The sequence below is a fragment of the Protobothrops mucrosquamatus genome, unplaced genomic scaffold (genome assembly GCF_001527695.2).
Source record: "Protobothrops mucrosquamatus isolate PMUCROS unplaced genomic scaffold, P.Mucros_1.0 scaffold3781, whole genome shotgun sequence".
Classification (NCBI taxonomy): domain Eukaryota; kingdom Metazoa; phylum Chordata; class Lepidosauria; order Squamata; family Viperidae; genus Protobothrops; species Protobothrops mucrosquamatus.
The window spans coordinates 57,435-65,493 of record NW_015389734.1 but is presented as its reverse complement, the minus strand read 5'-3'; positions in this window follow the sequence as shown (position 1 = coordinate 65,493).

Here is an 8,059-nt window from a genome sequence, read left to right as displayed (position 1 = left end):
TAGTCCTCGCTTAATGACTGTTGCTTATCAACCATTCAAAGTTACGACGGTCTCCAAAAAAAGACATATCTATGTCCCATCTTTGAAGTTGTGACTGCCACATCCCACCCCCACATTTAAAATAGAATAGAGTAGAGCTGGAAAGGACCCTGGAGGCAAGCTGTTCCACTGGTTAATTGTCCTCACTGTCAGGAAGTTTCTCCTTAATTCTAGGTTGCTTCTCTCTTTGATCAGTTTCCAACCATTGTTTCTCGTCCTTCCCTCTGGTGCTTTGGTGAACAACCCCCTCTGCTTTGTGGCAGCCCCTCAGATACTGAAACACTGCTATTATGTCTCCCCTATTTTTTCTTTTCTTTAGACTAGCCAAACCCAAGTCCTGCAGCCGTTCTTCGTATGTTTTGGTCTCCAGGCCTTTTATCATCTTAGTTGCTCTTCTCTGAATTTTTTCCAAACTCTCAACATCATTTTTGTGATTTGGTGACCAAAGTTGGCTGCAGTATTTCAGGTGTGGTCTAACTAGAGTTTTATAAAGTGGTACTAATACTTCATGTGATCTTGATACTATGCCTCTGTTTATACAACCCAGGATTGTATTAGCTTTTCTGGCGGCGGCTGCACACTGCTGGCTCATGGTCAAGTGATCATCCAGTAGGACTCCAAGGTCCCTCTCACAGTTACTGTTTTTGAGCCAGGTCTTGCCCAATCTCTACTTGTATCTTTGGTTTTTCCTGCCTAAATGTAAAACTTTGCTTTTCTCCACACTGAAACTCATTTTGTTGGACAGGGCCCATTGTTCAAGTTTGTCAAGATCTTTTTGGATCCTGAGTTTGTCTTCTGGGATGTTGGCTACTCCTGTCAGTTTGGTGTCATCTGCAAATTTGATGAGTTCCCCTTCAATTCCCTCATCTAAGTCATTTATGAAGACATTGAAGAGTACTGGGCCTAAGACAGAACCTTGTGGTACCCCACTGCTCACTTCTCTCCATGTGGATGTGAATGAGGATTTACATGATAGCATTTCAGCTGCTTGGCAACTGGCTTACATTTACAACCCGTTGCTGCATCCTGTGGGTCAGTGATGGATTTTGTGACTGGTTTTCCCAGTTTCAAGCATTTTCAGGCAAAAACAAAAATCACCCATTCAGGACAATAGATTTGCTTAACGATTATTTGATTTTTTTTAAATGATCACAATGATTCGCTTTATGACTGTCATAAAAATAGTCGTAAAATTGAGTCAGATCACATTTAAAGGTCACAATGACTTATGGACAAATTTCTGGGTTCACTTGTGCTTGTTAAGTAATAGCATGACTGTACATATTCAGCAACGTACTTCTAAAACTGGTTGTGGGGTTTATAGAATATTATTTTTATGTTCTTTCATTAGCCATTTTTTCCTTTTTTGATGCATTTAGTGTGCAGTCCAGAAAAGCCATCTTGACCCATTTTTTAATTTGAAATAAAGAACAAAATGGTGCTCCCTCCAGTTCTAATTTGACTGGGCAGTAAATATTTGTTGATTGTTGGGATGGAATAGCATCAGTCCTGCTTGGAGAGAATAAAAAAAGTCATAACCCAAACAACATGATGCTGCCTCCTGATAGGTGATAGCTGACTACAGGTAGTCCTCAACTTATGACCACAACTGAGCTCAAAATTTATGTTGTTAAGCAAGACATTTATTAAGTGAGTTTTGCCCTACTTTACAATCTTTCTTGCCACAGTTGTTAAGTGAATCACTGCCATTGTTAAGTTAGTAACACGGTTGTTAAGGTTGCAAAAGGTGATCACACCATACTGGGACACTGCAACCATCACAAACACTTGCCCTTGCCAAGGGTCCAAATTTTGATCAAGTGATCATGGGAATACTGCAACGGTTGTAAGCATGAAAAATGATCATAAGTTGCTTTTTTTAGCACTGTTGTAACTTTGAACAGTCACTCAAGGAGGTTGAGGACTATCTGCACTTCACAATGTGCAATATCTCTGCACTGATTCAGCTGATGAATTTTAACAAGGGAAAAAGATAGCATTAAAACTATTACTTCACAAGCCATTTCCAGCAATCAACCCTTCCAAACCTTTTCCCCAATGGTGCCACACACAGCCAGAAAAAAATACTGTCTTTGGAAAGATACTTCACATTTTGAGAAAAAGTTCTCAATCAATTTGAAAGGAAACACATCAGAAATAAATCAAAGCAGACTCAGACATAAGTGTCCAATGTAAGTCACAATGATATCAAAATGATGAGAAATTCATCATGTCATTGCATAAATAATTAAGTAATCTCCATCAAGTGCATGCTGCCTGATACAGAATACAAAATTTTCATCATTTGCATGACAGCATTGTGACTCACAATGTCATTTGCTTCTCTCCTGAAGCCAGCAGATTATCTACAAGTTAACAGAATAACAGAGTTGGAAGGGACCTTGGAGGTCTTCAAATCCAACCCCCTGCTCAGGCAAATGGATTCAACTCATTCCACTGATTAATTTCCTAACAGTCAGGAAATTTATCCTTATGTCTATAGAGATTCTCAGTCATCCAGGGCATGGTTATCCCAAAGGTGCTTTTTCAAGAGGCAACTGGACTTTCTTGTTTTTCTTTCAAGATGTTTCGCTTCTCATCCAAGAAGCTTCTTCAGCTCTTCAAAAGCTTGAAAAAGCACCTTTGGGACAAATTTCTCCTTATTTCTAGGTTGCTTCTCTCCTTGATTAGTTTCCATCCATTGTTTCTTATCCTGCCTTCAAGTGCTTTGGAGAATAGATTGATCTCCTCTTCTTTGTGGCAGCCCTTGAGATATTGGAAGACTGGTATCATGTTACCCCTAGTCTTTGTTTTCATTAAACTACACATACTCAATTCCTGCAACTGTTTTTCATATGTTTTCCTAAATAACCCATGCAAGTTGACCCACTAGTATTCTGCTGTTATATGAAGCCAGCTAAGAGCCTACAAGCTAAAATTCCTTCCTTGAGCCTTTTTTGGATTAGGAAGATTGCAGGGTGCTTGGACACAATATAAAATGGGTAGAATGGGGGGGGATCCTCAACAACTGGACATCAGGAGGAAAAATACTGTATTCAGCCAAACACTTAACTGCAAACATTGTTAATGTTTTACCAATAGAAGATTATTTGTAGCTCAAGGTTGAACTGTGGGGTCAACAATAGCCTAACTGAGGAACCACCAAGAGCACTTCCACCAGCACTGGTATATAAACAGAGATTGAACCCCATTCCCTTCTAGCTCTGATGATGTTACCTAGTTTGTAGTAAAGAAACATCTCCAAGAAAACAAACAAGCTCAGAGAACACCAAGGACCCCACAATGTCAATGTTAGACATGCAAGATCATGTTCAATGAATGAGCTATCCAAAACAAAGTAGGCTGATTGGGTTATGCTCGCTTTTCAAAAAATGAAATCAAATGCATCCTCTTTGAAATAGGAGGGCTCCAGTTTGATACGCAAGGAATGTAAAAGAAAACCTGGAACCTTGTTATCATATACCTGTGTTTCCCCGAAAATAAGACTGGGTCTTATCATGCTAGGGCTTATTTTCCAGTTATTTTCGGGGAAAATGGTATGTTGACATTAGGAAGAATCTTATATGCACAAGAAACTCCACTTCCTCAGGATCTTGTGGAAGCAACATGGTAGAACGACGACTCATAACCCTCTTCTACCGGTCTACTATCGAAAGCGTTCTCACATACTGTATTGTGGTTTGGTATGCTGGCTTGACAGCCGCGGACAGAAAGGTATTATAAAGGGTGGTGAGCACAGCACAAAACATCGTGGGCTGTTCCCTGACACCACTGGATGACATCGCCAGGGCTCATTGCCTTGGTAGAATGAGGAAAATTCTCAGGGATGACTCTCACCCTGGTCGGTACCTCTTTACTCTCCTACCATCGGATAGGAGATACAGAAACATAGCCAGCCGTACCAACAGGCCGAAGAACAGCTTTTATCCATGGGCTGTCAGGCTCTTGAATGGGACATAATAATTTTATGCATGACAGACTCGTGAGGCTGGTGTGCTGTGCAATTAGCTCACAGGGTGAAATAAGTTTGGGGTTTGTAGTCACTGTGACTTGTGGGGGGGGCACGGAGGGAGGCTCAGCCAATCTCACTGTATACATGTTATTCTTTGATAATAAAAGGTTAATTCATTCATTCATGGAAAAACCCATTAATTCCCACAATGGAAGAGTGGATGTAAAGGTAACAGAGCTGGCAAAACTGACTATTTTAACCAAAGAGAAGAATTTATCTAGTTTTGTTTCTACTTGGAAACCACTTCTGGAATTTTTGCTTAAAACTGAAAAAAAGCAAAACATCGATTTTAGGTTTTAATGAGTAGGATGATTTTTGTTATTACAGAAATGGTTTGAAATGTTGTGAAATGCAGAGCAAAAGATTGAGGTTGTATTTTTTTTTTGTTTTGCTGGAGTGAAAAAAGTCAGAAACTACCATTTTTTCCCCTCTCCATTTGCACTTTTTTCTTTCTCTTACTTTTCTAACTTTTTTGGGGGGTTCTTTATTTGTATTTTATAACAAAACTTATAAAATACGAAATGAAATATATATATATATATATATAAGAAATAGGAAGGCTCCTTAAGCCCTTTTAACCCCAAGTCTAAATTTATTTAAAGGCACCACAGTGCACGAAATTGCTTGGAAGTGTCTCTCCAGCAGCTACATAAATTCATCTTTAAGCTTTAAAATGCTATTAAATTTGAGTTTGTAATATTTTTTTCCCCATTTCTGCATTACAAAACTGCAGTGACTCTGCCCGCATCAGGGCCATCTCTAACTACCCCACTGCTGCCAATGAAGCCATTTTGCCTAACAATTCATCAAAACTAAACTCCCCAAGTGCCAATATATGAATTAAAGAGGGCATCACAGGTCAGGCCCATTAACAGTTTGCCAATTCCAAATTGCTGGCTAGTGCTAATGATGACAGTGGCCATTGTACTTAAAAACTTAATTTAATTAACATGAGTTGGAACAGGATGTTAAACAATTATTACTTAAATTAAAACACAGTCACACAGCTTTTTGCTTCTCTCTTTAGTATCTTTGATCTATTTGGTGACAATATTTTTAGTCTTGAGATTTTTTTATTACTTCAAAAATATCCTGAGCCTGTAGAAGTATGCATAATAAATCACACTTTATTTCTTAGCAAACAGAAGTGGAATCTACCTGCTAAGCTTATAACAATATAGACCAGGGTATGACCCTGACATACTTTGAAGAGTCCATATTGTTCTAAGCTTAGCAATCTTATTCCGTATATTTTTAAGAATCAAAGAAAAGTACAAAACTGAAATAAACCCCCCACTGAAGTACAGCTCAGAAAGCTGCCAGCTTTATTCTAGACACTAGTTGAGGTTTCTAGGCATACACAGATGCTCTTTGCTGCTGAACTGAAGTGACTAGCTAGCCAAATCAAGCAGGCCAATTTTAATTTAAGCTGTCAAGGTAGAGCAATTCTTTTGAGGCACTGCATCAAATTAATGAAGGAGAATATTTGTTGCTTGGGGTTGAAAAGAGTAGTCCTTAATGCCTCTCTGAGCTTGATTGTTTTCTTGCACTGATTATGTTACCTAGTTTGGATCATGAAACATCTGCAAGAAAACAACACAACTCAGAGAGCATCAAGGACCCCACACTGCCTCAAAGTGGATTAATGCTATGGTCCGAATCAAGACAGTGTGTTAGGATGGAGTACAGTAGCTGTACAAAGGCTTATCTCTGAAGGCTAAGGAGCATTGGACTTCATTAGGAATTGGATGGGGCACCACCAGAAATGTCGGAGCAGTTGGACAGACTGGGAATAAAATAGATAATAGGAGATAGATGATAGATAGATGATAATTAGATAGATAGATAGATAGATAGACAGACAGACAGACAGACAGACAGACAGACAGACAGACAGACAGACAGACAGACAGACAGACTGTCTATCTGTCTGTCTGTCTGTCTGTCTGTCTATCTATCTATCTATCTATCTATCTATCATCACCTCAGTCCTCTACTAGATACCTGGGAGTTTGAGGATTCTGCACAGTATCTTAGTTGATCCTAACTCTGCATTCTTCTGGACAGAGAGCTCTGATGTTATTTCTCGGATCTGTAGAATTTCCTCTCCCAGCTTAGATACAAAGTCCCAAGTGCTCCTACCATCACTTTCCACATCTTCTCTAGTTCCTCCTCCAGGCCCTGCTATTTTTCCAGCTTCTCATACTCCTTCTTCCGAACGTTGCTGTAACGTGGCTCACCACTGCTGTCTTCTGGTCCTTGTTTACTAGCACAATGTCTAATTGATTGGCCAGTACCTGCCTGTCTGTCTGAATCTGGAAGTCCCATGGGATCTTAGATTCCTTATTCTCCATAACCTTTTATGGGATCTCCCATCTAGACTTAGCCCATATTCTGTACAGATGTTCCTGTATACCAGCGGTTCTCAACCTATGGGTTGCGACCCCATTTGGGGTCGATCGACCATTTCACGGGGGTCGCCAAGCAAGGCTGTCCGCCATTTTTTTCCCCTTTTCCGGCGGGTGCCTTACCTCCCTTGGGCTGGGCCAGCTGGTGGTCAGCCTGCTCCGTCTCTGCCGCTTGCCAGCTATGCCTCGGCCGGCGCAGGGGGCGGAACCACGCATGCACGGCGCTCCCAGGCAGGGAAAGTCCTCGACTTACGACCAGTTGGGTAGTCCTCGACTTACGACCGGTTTAGTCCTCGACTTACGACCGGTTTAGTCCTCGACTTATGACCGGTTTAGTCCTCGACTTACGACCGGTTGGGGGTCACGGCATTAAAAAGGTTGAGAACCACTGCTGTATACAATGCCAGCTATTTGATTGTGACGTACAGTGTGTGCTGTTCCTGCTTGCATTTTACACACTGCCGGTACAATAGTAAACCATTTCTGTATTGCTGTCAAAGAAAACTGCATGGACAGGTTCATCTACCAACCAGGTATTGCGTTCAACTCAAAAGGAACTTTAACTTTGAATGAACCTTTGTGCACTGTTGTGCTGCTCCCATTTTAAAACCCAGAAATTTGTCTTACTTGATTTGGACAACTGATCCAGCTAGTTTAGTTTCCACTAAGGAAGTTTGGGAACCTTTTTGCAAACAGTTTTGCAAAATGGTTTTGGAAATAACTTGCCCATTCTCAAAATAGGTCACATAACCAGTGGTGAAGGACAGATTTTCCAGAAGGCTAGCAGCTACTTTCCCCTATGCCAGGGGTAGGCAACCTTGGCTCTTTTATGACTCATGGACTTCAACTCCCAGAATTCCTGAGCCAGCATGGCTCAGCATAGCTGGCTCAGGAATTCTGGGAGTTGAAGTCCACGAGTCATAAAAGAGCCCAGGTTGCCTACCCCTGCCCTATGCTATTCTTCAAAATATTCCCTTCTATATCAGCTTACAATTGCCTTCCTTTCCTGGGTGGTTGGGCATGATTCCAATGATCAGTAAAACACATTTTATATTTATTTACTTATATTTACTTTATATTTATATTTACTTATATTTCAGAGTTTTACTGAATTATGCTTGCCCTTTAATACAAGTCTAATTTTCACATCCTGAATATAAACAAAAAGTGAAAACATTGGTATTTATAGTATTCTGAAAATGTTGTGGTCCATTTCACTCAAATGTTGTCAATTAGAGGAGAACACACATACGTACAAAAGTGTATATGTACAACACTATGAGGAAGTGCTTGGAAACACATACAATAGAAAAGATATCCATGGATATTTATATAGATTTTTGTGGGGCCATATAAAAGATGCAAATTTGTAAGCTAGTGCAGAAACAGGGTGGAATGAACCAAAGACTGGGAGAGTGGGAGGAGAAAGAGGGAAAAAAAGTAAGAATGCTTTCATCTTATTCAAATTCCAGATTAGTTTTCTCCATCCTTTCCTTGTTAATTCAGTTTCATCTGCCAAATTGGCCACTGTGGTGCTAATTCCCACTGGGACTCTGAAGATATGTTCTGGATCATCGGA